We start from the raw sequence: 13,013 nt of genomic DNA on the forward strand, positions 1-13,013 counted from the left end.
CCCAAAAAGCCCAGGGAAATTCAGAGAAAGTCAGTAAATATCAGTTTATTTGAACATCACTAGAAGTCAAGAAAACAAGCAAGGGATTAAAAATAGAAGAGTTAAGCTAAATGAGTTTGTGGAGAGCATTGTGATCCCAGACAACCACGTTTGCAGTAAGTGCCTGCATCTTGAGGAACGTCAGCTCAGAGTTTTTGAGCTGGAGTCTGAGGTGCAGACATTGCGGGGCATCAGGGATGGGGAGAGTTACCTGGACACTTTGATCCAGGAGGCAGTCACACTCCTTAGGTTAGGTAGTGGTACAGGTCTGGTTAGTGGTCAGGGACAGGGGTGTGTGACTGCAACTCAGACAGGTAAGGGGACCCCAGGTGCAGTGCTGGAGGAGCCTCAGCCTTTGCCCTTGTCCAACAGGTATGAGGTTCTTGCTGCCTGTGCGGATGAGGGAAAAGCCTGTAGGATGGATGAGCAGGCTGATCATGGCACCATGGTGCAGGAGGCCATTCAAGTGGGGGGAGTGAAAGGGAATGTAGTTGTGGTAGGGGACAGTATAGTCAGGGGGATAGATACTGTTCTCTGCAGTCGTGATCGAGAGTTCCGAAAGTTGTGTTGCCTGCCCGGTGCCAGGGTTAAAGACATCTCCTCACGGCTGGAGAAGAATTTGGAGTGGGAGGGGGAGAATCCAGTTGTCGTGGTCCACGTAGGAACCAACGAGATAGGCAAAACTAGGAATGAGGTTCTGCTGAGGGAGTTTGAGGACGAGGGGACAGAGAGAGCAACAAAGGTAATAAAGCATCAGTGACTAAGGTGACATCAGGGAAAAACATAAATAAGTCAAAGCTAAAGGAACTATATCTAAATGCACGAAGCATTTGCAATAAAATAGATGAATAGCACAGATAGAAATGAACAGGTTTGATCTAATAGCCATAACGGAGACGTGGTTGCAAAGTGGCCAAGTTTGGGAACTAAATATTCCAGGATACATAACTTTTAGAAGGGATAGGCAAAATGAAAAAGGAGGAGGGGTAGCCCTGATAATAAAGGATGGGATAAAGACAGCAGAGAGAAAGGATCTAAGCTCCAAAAATCAAGAAGTAGAATCAGTTTGGGTGGAGCTAAGAGACAGCAAGGGGCAGAAAACATTGGTGGGAGTTGTTTATAGGCCCCCAAACAGTAGTTGTAATGTAGGGCAGAGTATATGCATGATAGTTTTCTAGATCAGTATGTTGAGGAACTAACTCAGGAAAAAGTTATTTTCGATCTAGTATTGTGCAACGAGAAAGGTAAATTAATAACCTTGTAGTAAAGGGGCCTTTAGGGAAGAGTGACCATAATATGATAGAATTTTATATTGAGTTTGGAAGTCATAGAGTCATAACGGCACAGAAGGAGGCCATTCGGCCCATCGAGTCCATGCCAGCTCTCTGTGGAGCAATCCAGTCAGTCCCATTCCCCCACTCTATCCCCGTAGCCATGCAAGTTATTTTCCCTCAAGTGCCTATCCAGTCTCCCCTTGAAAACATTGAGTGTTTCCGCTTCCATCGGCAGTGAGTTCCAGGTCCTCACCACTCGCTGCATAAAATAGTTTTTCCTCACGTCCCCCCTATATCTCTTGCCCAAAACCTTAAATCTATGTCCCCTAGTCCTTGTACCGTCAACTAGTGGGAACAGCCTTTCCCCATCTAGCCTATCCAAACCCGTCATAATCTTGTACAGGTCCACAACCCCTTATCCGAAACCCTTGGGGCCAGGTGTGTTTCGGAATTCGGAATTTTTCGGATTTCAGAACGGTATTATGGGAACACCCTAGCGGGGGTCTGGGCAGCACTTTATTTTTTGCCCTATGCAATGTTTTCCTATTTTTCATTAGTTTATGGTCATCACTGTCAGTGTAAAACTTCAACAACTTGTCTTTCTGTTTCTTTAAGTCATATATGGTGGTAGTTCCCACACCATATTCTTCAGTAAGACGCCGCACAGACACACCACGATCAAGCTTCTGCAATAACTCAACTTTCTGCGATATCGATAATGAGAGATGCTTCCTTTTCTTCTTCTCACTGTTACCCATAGGGGTATCTGCAGCTCTTTCTGACATTTTCACAGTGAAATTAAACTCAAAATCACAAAATAACAAAAAACATCAGAGAGCAGCAGACGCACGTGTGACTGGTAGTAGCGCTGAGACACAACTGACGTCTCACGCCTGCGTGGGTCAAGCATCGGCCGCGTCGGGTCATGTTTGGCGCCACTCGGGTCATGTCGTGCACACGAGTGACGCTCCACAAAAAACTTTCGGTTTTCAGAGCTTTTCGAAATTTGGAATTACGGATAAGGGGTTGTGAACCTGTACACCTCTATCAAATCACCCCTCAACTTCCTTTGCTCTAATGAAAACAAATCCAGCTTCTCCAACCTGTCCTTGTAGCTAAGATCCCCCATCCCCAGAACCATTCTGGTAAATCTCCTCTGCACCCTCTCAAGGGCCTTCACATCCTTCCTAAAGTGTGGTGACCAGAACTGGATGCAATACTCCAGTTGTGGCCTAACCAGCGCTTTATAAAGGTTCAGCATAACTTTGCTACTTTTGTACTCAATACCTCTATTTATGAAGCCCAAGATCCCATATGCTTTGCTAATCACTGTCTCAATATGTCCTGCCACCTTCAGGGACCTATGCACATCAACTCCCAGGTCCCTCTGTCCCTGTACACTCTTTAAAACTGTGCCATTAAATGTATATTGCCTCTTCCTGTTCCTTCTGCCAAAATGCATCACCTCACACTTCTCTCTATTAACCTCCATCTGCCACTTGTCTGCCCATTCTGCTAGCCTTTCTATATCCTGTTGCAGTCGATTGGTATCATCCTCACTGTATGCCACACCCCCAGGTTTGGTGTCATCAGCAAATTTAAAAATTCTACTTTGTATTCCAATATCTAGGTCATTTACATATATCAAAAAAAGCAGTGGCCCCAGCACTGACCCTTGGGGAACACCACTGTCTACCATCCTCCAGTCTGAAAAACAGCCATTTACCATAACTCGCTGTTTTCTGTCCTTAAGCCTATTTCTTATCCAAGCTGCCACTGACCCACCTATTCCGTGAGCCTCAATTTTGTTAACCAGTCTTCTATGTGGTACTTTGTCAAATGCCTTCCTAAAATCCATGTAGACAACATCCATTGCATTCCCTTCATCGATCTTCCCTGTTACTTCATCAAAAAATTCAATTAGATTAGTCAAACATGATCTGCCTTTTACAAATCCATGTTGGCTCTCCTTAATCAGCTTAAACCTCTCCAAGTGCCTGTTCATTTTTTCCTTGATTATTGTTTCTAAAACTTTACCCACCACTGATGTTAAACTGACCGGCCTGTAGTTACTAGGATTGTCCTTACACCCTTTCTTGAACAATGGTGTCACATTTGCCACTTTCCAATTCTCAGGCACCTCCCCCGCATCTAGGGAAGATTGGAAGATTATGGTAAGCCCTTCCACTATCTCCTCCCCCAATTCCCTTAGCAACCTGGGATGCAAGCCATCTGGACCAGGCGACTTGTCCACTCTAAGCATACCCAGCCTTTCTAGTACATCCCGTCTATCAATTTTTACCCCTTCCATTGCTTCTATCTTTTCCACTGCTACCGATATTTTGTCAGCATCCACCTCCTTAGTAAGCACAGAAAGAAAGTACTCATTGAGTATTCTAGCCTTGCCCTGCGCCTCTAAAGTGACTTAGTTAAATCCGAAACTAGGGTCTTAAATCTAAACAAAGCAAACTACGTAGGTATGAGGGGTGAGTTGGCTAAGGTAGATTGGGAAACTACTTTAAAAGGTATGACAGTGGATGAGCAATGGCTAGCATTTAAAGAATGAATACATCATTTACAACAAATATACATTCCTTTAAGCCACAAAAATCCCACAGGAAAAGTGGTCCAACCGTGGTTAACAAGAGAAGTTAAAGATAGTATTAGATCAAAGGAAGAGGCTTATAATGTTGCCAAAAAGATTAGTAAACCTGAGGATTGGGGGGATTTTAGAGTTCAGCAAAGGAGGACCAAGAAATTGATAAAGAAAGGGAAAATAGAATATGAGAGTAAACTAGTGAGAGACATAAAAACAGACTGTAAAAGCTTCTATAGGTATGTAAAAAGGAAAAGATTAGCAAAAGTCAATGTGGGTTCCTTACAGGCTGAGACAGGAGAAATTATAATGGGGAATAAGGAAATGGCAGAGAAATTAAACAAAGACTTTGGGCTGGACTTTCACTGAGGAGGCGAGTAAGAGGCAGGACTACAACTTTCGGGGTTGTAGTCCCGCCTCCATTGAGTTCTAGCCAACCCACGCGATTCTGACTTGATTGACCTTGTTGAGCCCGCCCAGTGGGCTCAGCAGGCCAATTAAGGGCCACCCGGCAACAGGTGACATCACAGATTGATATTTCATCTGTCAAGAGCTTTTGACAGATGAAATATCAGCGTTTGACAGCTCTTTGAAGCTGCCAAACACTGACAATCTGTACTCCAGGTTAATTCCTTCCTTTCAGGATGATTTAGATATCTCCCCGGAACAGAAAGCTGAACGCTGGAACTTTTGACAGCTCGCGGCCATTCTGCTTTCTGTGCCGGTGAGATGAGGGACTCCCGAGACCTGAAGGAAGGCTGTAAAGGTAAGTACATGTAAGTAAAACTTCTTTAAACACTTTACACACACCAAACACACTTACCTTTGCACTCATGCATCCATCACTCACCTGCACAACGGACATCTCGACCCCTCCAAACCTTTCAACCCGACGGCCCGCCTCGCTAACTTGGTTTGGAGCCGTCGGGAATCCCACATTTCACCAATGAAAATAGGGATTAGGCTAAAAACTGCCTGTTAACTACCTGTTAACAGACAGTTAATTGGCACTGGCCCAAGACCGCACAGAATGGAGGAGAAGCATCCGGGAAGGCGCCGAACACCTCGAGTCTCTTCACCGTGAGAAAGCGGAAGCCAAGTGCAGGCAGCGTAAGGAGCGCACGTCAACCCAAGCACCCCACCCACCAGCCCCTTCAACCACCGTCTGCCCCACCTGTGACAGAGACTGTAGGTCCCGCACTGGACTCATCAGTCACCTGCGAACTCATTTTTAATGTGGAAGCAAGTCATCCTCGGCTCCGAGGGACTGCCTAAGAAGAGAAGAATTGTCATTCATCCCCTTCCCGCCTCGGGGAGGTGAGTCCCAGTGCGGGTCAGGTACCCGCCTCCTTTGAAACTGGCATGGAGGCGGGTTGGGGGGCGGGATGGGTTCATGCCCCCCGATTTCGGGATTTTAACCCCCCACACGCCTCCAATCCCGCCTCCACGGCCAATGAAAATCCTGCCCTTTGTGTCTGTCTTCACGGAAGATGATGCAAAACACATCCCAGAAATAGTTGACAACCAAGGGTCTTGCGAGAATGAGGAACTAAAAGATATTAGGATAAGTATAAAACTAGTGCTGGAGAGATCAATGGGACTGAAAGCTGATAAATCCCCTGGACCTGATGGCCTACATCCTAGGGTTTTGAAAGAGTTGGCTATAGAGATAGTGGATGCATTGATTGTCATTTTCCAAAATTCCATCGATTCTAGAACGGTTCCCATGGATTGGAAGGTAGCAAATATAACTCCACTATTTAAGAGGGAGAGAGAAAACAGGGAACTACAGACCGGTTAGCCTGACATCAGTAGTAGGGAAAATGCTAGAATCTATTAGTAAGGATGTGGTAACAGGGCACTTAGAAAATAATAACAGGATTAGGCAGAGTCAACACGGATTTATGAAAGGGAAATCGTGTTTGACAAATCTGTTATAGTTTTTTGAGGTTGTAACTAGAATAGATAAGGGGGAACCAGTGGATGTGGTGTATTTAGATTTTCAGAAGGCATTCGATAAGGTGCCACACAAGAGATTATTAAACAAAATTAGGGCTCATGGGATTGGGGGTAATATACTAGTATGGATTGAGGATTGGTTAACGGACAGAAAACAGAGAGTAGGAATAAATGGGTCATTTTGGGTTGGCAGGCTGTAACTAGTGGGGTACCGCAAGGGTCAGTGCTTGGACCTCAGCTATTCACGATCTACACCGGAGGCAGCAGCGAGAGCGGTCCTGGGTGGAGACTGAATGCGGAGACCGAGGAGTTAAAGAGCGGGGAGCGAGAGCGGCATAGACACACCGGCGGCAGCAGCGAGAGCGGCCCTGGTGGAGACAGAGCGCGGAGACCGAGGAGTTAAAGAGCGGGGAGCAAGAGCGGTCCAGACACACCGGCGGCAGCAGCGAGAGCGGCCCTGGGTGGAGACTGAGCGCGGAGACCGAGGAGTTAAAGAGCGGGGAGCGAGAGCAGCCCAGACACACCGGCGGCAGTAGAGAGAGCGGCCCTGGGTGGGGACTGAGCGCGGAGACCGAGGAGTTAAAGTGCAGGGAGCGAGAGTGGTCCAGACACACCGGAGGCAGCAGCGAGAGCGGCCCTGGGTGGAGACTGAGCGCAGAGACCGAGGAGTTAAAGTGCAGGGAGCGAGAGCGGCCCAGACACACCGGCGGCAGCAGAGAGAAGTAAAAAGTAATCAAAGTGTGACGTCACCAGAAAGCAGGTAAGTGATTGGTTGGTGAGTATTTCTCTCTTTTTTCCAAACTTAATTTTTGTGGTTTATAGTTTCTGGGGTCTCTGTTGTGTAGCGGGGAGTGGTAGTAAACAAGGGCCCTTGAGTATATCATTTAATTATAGTGTAATTAGTGTTATTGATTTGATTTAATTTAATTTGAATTAATTAAAGGGTAAGTCATGGCAGCACAGCTCGGTCCCATGGCATGCTCCTCCTGCACTATGTGGAAAATCAGGGACACTTCTTGATGTAAGAAAAAGGAGACTTACCATCAAGTAACTTTAAAGTAAGCTTTAAGTAACTTATAAACACACTATATACACAAGAGAGGTCTTTACCATGCCTCTGGTAGAAGCCTCTTACAATACTGAACAGACCAGTATTTATACCAGTCCAACAGGAAGTGACATATGACAGGAAGTGAGGTATGTACATAGTTCATAGTTCACAGGAAGTGATGACATAACTTCCCGGAAGTTATCATTTTTATCACATTCTTCCCTCCTGCAGGATTAGGAGGCTGTGGTCTACCTTTTGGTCCGCAGCCGCCGAACAAGGAAGAGTCACACCCGTTTGGATTCCCGTCGTAGAGGGTCGCTGGTATGCTTACATGCGGTTGGCCATTGGTCAGAGTCTGTGTGGCCTGGATTGCCCTGTGAAGGGTCGGGGAGATCATGGCTTCGAGTACGAGCCCCAATAGGTTCAAAGTCGGACTGCCTCTGTTCAGAGGGAGGTGCAGAGCTGGTCTGTGGCGGATCAGTACTTTCATGCGCGGTACTGGGAGGGTCGCAACCTTGAGCACGGGGTTCTACCGGCACCAAGCTAGTTGGTGTCCGATCAGGATCCTGGAGAGGGGTACCCGATAGGTCCCAAGAGTTTCCTGGTGAAATGCCATCACCCGATGTCCCACTAGGTCCTGGTGGGCAGGGAGCCAGATCCCGTAATGATACGGTAGATTCTCGGCCGTCGGAATATCGTATGTTTGCATAGGTGGGGTTGGCATCGGTTAGTTCGACCTCATCTACAAGAGGGTCATTTTTAGACGTCCGAACGTATCTTCGGAGTAATACAGGTCCAGGAGTAGTTAGCCATGACGGGAGTGATGTCCCATGAGATGAGCGACGCTGGAATCCAAAGAACCGCTCATGAGGTGTAGTATTTGTGGCTGTAGAAAGCAGGGACCGTATAGAGTGCAATGCATCCGGAAGCACTGTTTCCCATTGCTGGTCTGGTAGGCCCCGAGATCTTAAAGCGAGACGTACGGAATTCCAGATGATACCGTTATACCTCTCTACCTGCCCATTTCCGATGGGATGGTATGGTGTTGTTTTGCTTGTAGCAATTCCCCATTCTGAGAGGTAGTCCTTGAGTTCCCTTGACATAAAGGATGGACCCCGATCTGAGTGAATATAAGCCGGCATGCCACAGAGAGAAAATACCTGCTCAAGGCAGCAGATTACTGTGGACGCCAGCATATTGGAGCAGGGGAAGGCAAACGGAAAACGTGAATATTCGTCGATCATGGTGAGCAAATATGTGTTCCGAGTTGAAGAGGGCACTGGGCCCTTAAAATCGATGCTAAGTCGTTGCATCGGTTGGGTTGCATGTATGAGTATACCATCTGAGGGGCGGAAGAACTGAGGTTTTAATTCCGCACAAAGCCGGCATTCTGAGCATATTTTCTTTACATCTCCAGTGGAAAAAGGGAGATTCCGTGATCGTACGAAATGTAGCATGCGCGTAACGCCAGGATGACACAAACCATTGTGGACATCCATGAGAGTGGAGGATGACATAGTGGAGCAGAATGCCCGTGTGAGGGTGTCCGGGGCCACATTCTCCTTGCCAGGCCGATAGAGAATGGTATAACCAAAAGAGGCCAGTTCCATCCTCCAAAGTTGTATTTTATTATTCTTAATTTTGGTTCGTTTTCGATTATCGAGCATGAAGGCGACTGATCGTTGGTCCGTGATCAATGTAAAGTGCTGGCGAGCTAGAAAATGGTTCCACTTCCGTACTGCCTCTATGATGGCTGTGGCTTCTTTCTCAACCGGAGGATAATGTAGCTCGGCACCTTGTAAGGTCCTGGACATAAATGCTACAGGACGACCTTCCTGATTCAGAGTAGCCGAGATCGCCACCTCCGAGGCATCACATTCAACCACGAAAGGGAGATTCTCATCAATGGAGTGAAGAGCCGCTTTCTCCAACTGTTTTTTGAGAAGGTTAAAGGCTGCAACAGCCGCTGTGCCCAGTGGAAATGATCTAGCATGCAGCAAGGGTTGGATTTTGTCCGAAAAATGAGGAATCCATTTAGCGTAGTATGCAAACAGACCGAGAGCCCGACGTAAAGAAGCCGGATTCTTAGGTGACGGGAGCTCTTGGAGCGGGCGAAGTCTTTCTGGGTCTGGCTTAATGATACCATTGCCTACGCAGTAGCCAAGGATGTTGATGGTCGGTTGCGACTCAACAGATTTGGATTCATTCAGGGTCAAATTACGGCGATGGAGGGCATCCCGAAATTTTTGGAGGTTGGAGTCGTGTTTCTGTTGATCGTGACCTGCAATGGTAATGTTATCAAGATAGGGAAAAGTGTCCCTTAGGTTTTCCTGCTTAACCAGGCCATCCATTGCCCGTTGAAAGACAGCCACTCCATTAGTAACCCCGAATGGGAGGTGGCGAAATTGGTACAGCCGTCCATTAGCCTCAAAGGCTGTGTACTGCTTATCTGAGACCTTCAAGGGTAACTGATGATAGGCACTTTTTAAATCGTAAGTTGAGAACACTTTGTATTCGGCCAGTTTATTAACCATATCATCAATGCGTGGCAATGGGTAGGCGTCCAAGTCGGTATATTGATTGATGGTTTGCGAATAATCGATGCATAGTCGCTGTTTGTGAGGTTTTAGAGGGTTCTTGACAATGACGACTTGAGCCCGCCAGGGCGACGAACATGGTTCAATGATATCCTCTGCTAGAAGTCGAGAGATTTCAGCCGCAATAAAAGATTGGTCTTCCTGATTAAAGCGCCGCAATTTCGTTATTATCGGTTTGCATTGAGGCGGAATACTGGCAAATAATGAGGGTTCATCAAGTGAAGCTGCTGATAATGCACAAAATGGTAATTTAGACGGTATATTAGAAATAGTAAGTCCGGGTTTGGATCCACCAAACTCAATGGTGAGTTTCTTATGCTGTTTTTGGAAGTCCAGCCCTAAGAGGAGATCACTACATAAGTCCTTGAGCACCGAAAGTCGGGTGGAGGGATACATACGACCATGAAGTGTCATATCAACAACACAAAAGCCGGAGATTCTGGTATTAAGTGATGACTGGGCCATCGCAATTGCCTGGTCCGATGGGAAGACATGTAGTTTCAATTTCGCAACAATCTGTTCCTTAATGAAACTATCAGTACTTCCTGAGTCAATTAAGGCATCTAAGGTATGCCCTTTGAAATTTTTGTGGCTGCATGAGACAGGTTCTGTGGGCAAGCAGCTGTAATTGGTGTCGTTGCACAGAGAGTGGCTAAAACTCTCGGTGTGCTTCTTCGGGAGAGAGCTCGAGAGGAAGCTTGATAGGTCCTAGCTGGAGCATCTTGATAGGCCCTAATTGGGGCAGTTCGGTAGGCCTTAGCTGGATTGGCCCTCGTAGAGGCCCTTGTTAGGCAAACTTTAGCAAAGTGTCCTTTTTTCCTGCAATAACTGCAGATTGCATTGCGAGCAGGGCAGGTTTTCCTAGGGTGAAAAGCATCTCTACAAAAGAAGCATTCCTTCCTAGATTGCCAAGAGGCTGCTAAAGTGGGGTCGTCCTCCTCTTCTTCATCAGAATTATCAGAATTAGATTCCCCCATGATAGGGTTCACCTGAGACCGCTTGAATTGTCTGGTTGCAGCTACAGCAGCAGATCGAGATCTGGGCAGCTGATAGAGGTCTGCATTTCTCTTTGCCAAATCCAGTGAACAAGCTAGGTCAAAAGCTTTTTGTAGCTCAAGTGTTTTACTTTCTAGTAGACGCTGGCGTATAAATGGAGAGGCAATCCCGCAGATGAAAGCATCACGAATCATTTCTTGGCGGTACAGCTCAGCTGAGGCTGCCTGAAAGTTACAATCTACGCTGAGCCTGCGAAGTTCTTGCAGGAATTCGTCAATTGATTCCCCTGGCCCTTGTCGGGCTGTGGCCAGTAGATGTCTAGCATAGACCTCATTTGGGGTCTTCGCATACAGTTTCTTAAGTGCCCGAATCACCTCTTCGTAATTATCCCATTCATCAACATATTCGAACACTTTTGGGGTCACATAATTGACAAGTATCTTCAATTTAGCAGGAGCATCCGCTTTACATTCATCCAGAAAATTCTCAAAAGTACGATACCAATGCTTCCATACCCTGCCAGCTGCTGGTGTATTCGGGTCCAAGTCCAGACGAATAGGTCTAAGGATTTTCTCCATGATGGGTGGTTCCCTGGATCCTTAACTTCCGAGTTTGTCTGAAGGTCTAGTATTTGTCAGTGTAAATATTAAGTTACTTAAATTGATGTAAGAAAAAGGAGACTTACCATCAAGTAACTTTAAAGTAAGCTTTAAGTAACTTATAAACACACTATATACACAAGAGAGGTCTTTACCATGCCTCTGGTAGAAGCCTCTTACAATACTGAACAGACCAGTATTTATACCAGTCCAACAGGAAGTGACATATGACAGGAAGTGAGGTATGTACACAGTTCATAGTTCATAGTTCACAGGAAGTGATGACATAACTTCCCGGAAGTTATCATTTTTATCACACTTCTTGTGTCCCTAATGACCATGTGTGCAGGAAGTGTATCCAGCTGCAGCTACTCACAGACCGCATTGCGGCGCTGGAGCTGCGAATGGATACATACTGGAGCATTCTCGATGCTGAGGACATCGTGGATAGCACGTTTAGGGAGTTGGTCACACCGCAGGTAAAGGCTGCACAGGCAGGAAGGGAATGGGTGACCAGCAGGCAGAGTAGTAGGCACAGGCAGGTAGTGCAGGGGTCCCCTGTGGCCATCCCCCTTTCAAACAGATATACCAGTTTGGATGTTGTTGAAGGAGATGGCTTATCGGGGGAAGGCAGCAGCAGCCAACTTCCTGGCACCATGGGTGGTCCTGCTGCACAGGACGGGAGGAAAAAGAGCGGGAGAACTATAGTGATAGGGGATTCTATTGTAAGGGGAATAAATAGGTGTTTCTGCGGCCGCAAACGAGACTCCAGGATGGTATGTTGCCTCCCTGGTGCAAGAGTCAAGGATGTCTCGGAGCGGCTGCAGGGCATTCTGGCGGGGGAGGGTGAACAATCAGTTGTCGTGGTGCATATAGGTACCAAATGATATAGGTAAAAAACGGGATGAGGTCCTAAAAGCTGAATATAGGGAGTTAGGAGGTAAATTAAAAAATAGGACCTCAAACGTAGCAATCTCAGGATTGCTACCAGTGCCACGTGCTAGTCAGAGCAGAAATAGAAGGATATTTCAGATGAATACGTGGCTAGAGGAATGGTGCAAGGGGGAGGGATTCAAATTCCTGGGACATTGGAACCAGTTCTGGGGGAGGTGGGACCAGTACAAACTGGACGGTTTGCACCTGGGCGGGACCGGAACCGAAGTCCTAGGGGGAGTGTTTGCTGGTGCTGTTGGGGAGGGTTTAAACTGAAATGGCAGGGGGTTGGGAACCTGTGCAGGGAGACAGAGGAAAGGGAAGCAAGGATAGAAGCAAAAGACAGGAAGGAGAAAAGCAAAAGTGGAAGGCAGAGAAATCAAGGGTGTAAATCAAACAGGGCCAAAGTAAATAATAATTCTAAAAGGACTAAGAGTGTTAAAAAATCAAGCCTGAAGGCTTTGTGTCTTAATGCGAGGAGCATTCGTAATAAGGTGGATGAATTAGCTGCGCAAATAGATATAAACGGTTATGATATAATTGGGATTACGGAGACATGGCTCCAGGGTGACCAAGGCTGGGAATTCAACATCCAAGGGTATTCAATATTCAGGAAGGACAGGAAAAAAGGAAAAGGAGGTGGGGTAGCATTGCTGGTTAAAGAGGAGATTAACACAATCGTAAGGAAGGATATTAGCTCTGATGATGTGGAATCTGTGTGGGCAGAGCTGAGAAATACCAAGGGGCAGAAAATGTTAGTGGGAGTTGTATACAGACCCCCAAGCATTAAATGGGAAATTAGAGATGCATGCAGTAAGGGCACAGCAGTTATCATGGGTGACTTTAATCTGCATATAGATTGGGCTAACCAAATTAGTAACAATACTGTGGAGGAGGAATTCCTAAAGTGTATACGGGATGGTTTCCTGGACCAGTATGTCGAGGAACCAACTAGAGATCAGGCCATCT

This window comes from Somniosus microcephalus, chromosome 18 (genome assembly GCF_052327205.1).
Source record: "Somniosus microcephalus isolate GS21.2 chromosome 18, FLI_Smic_1.0, whole genome shotgun sequence".
Classification (NCBI taxonomy): domain Eukaryota; kingdom Metazoa; phylum Chordata; class Chondrichthyes; order Squaliformes; family Somniosidae; genus Somniosus; species Somniosus microcephalus.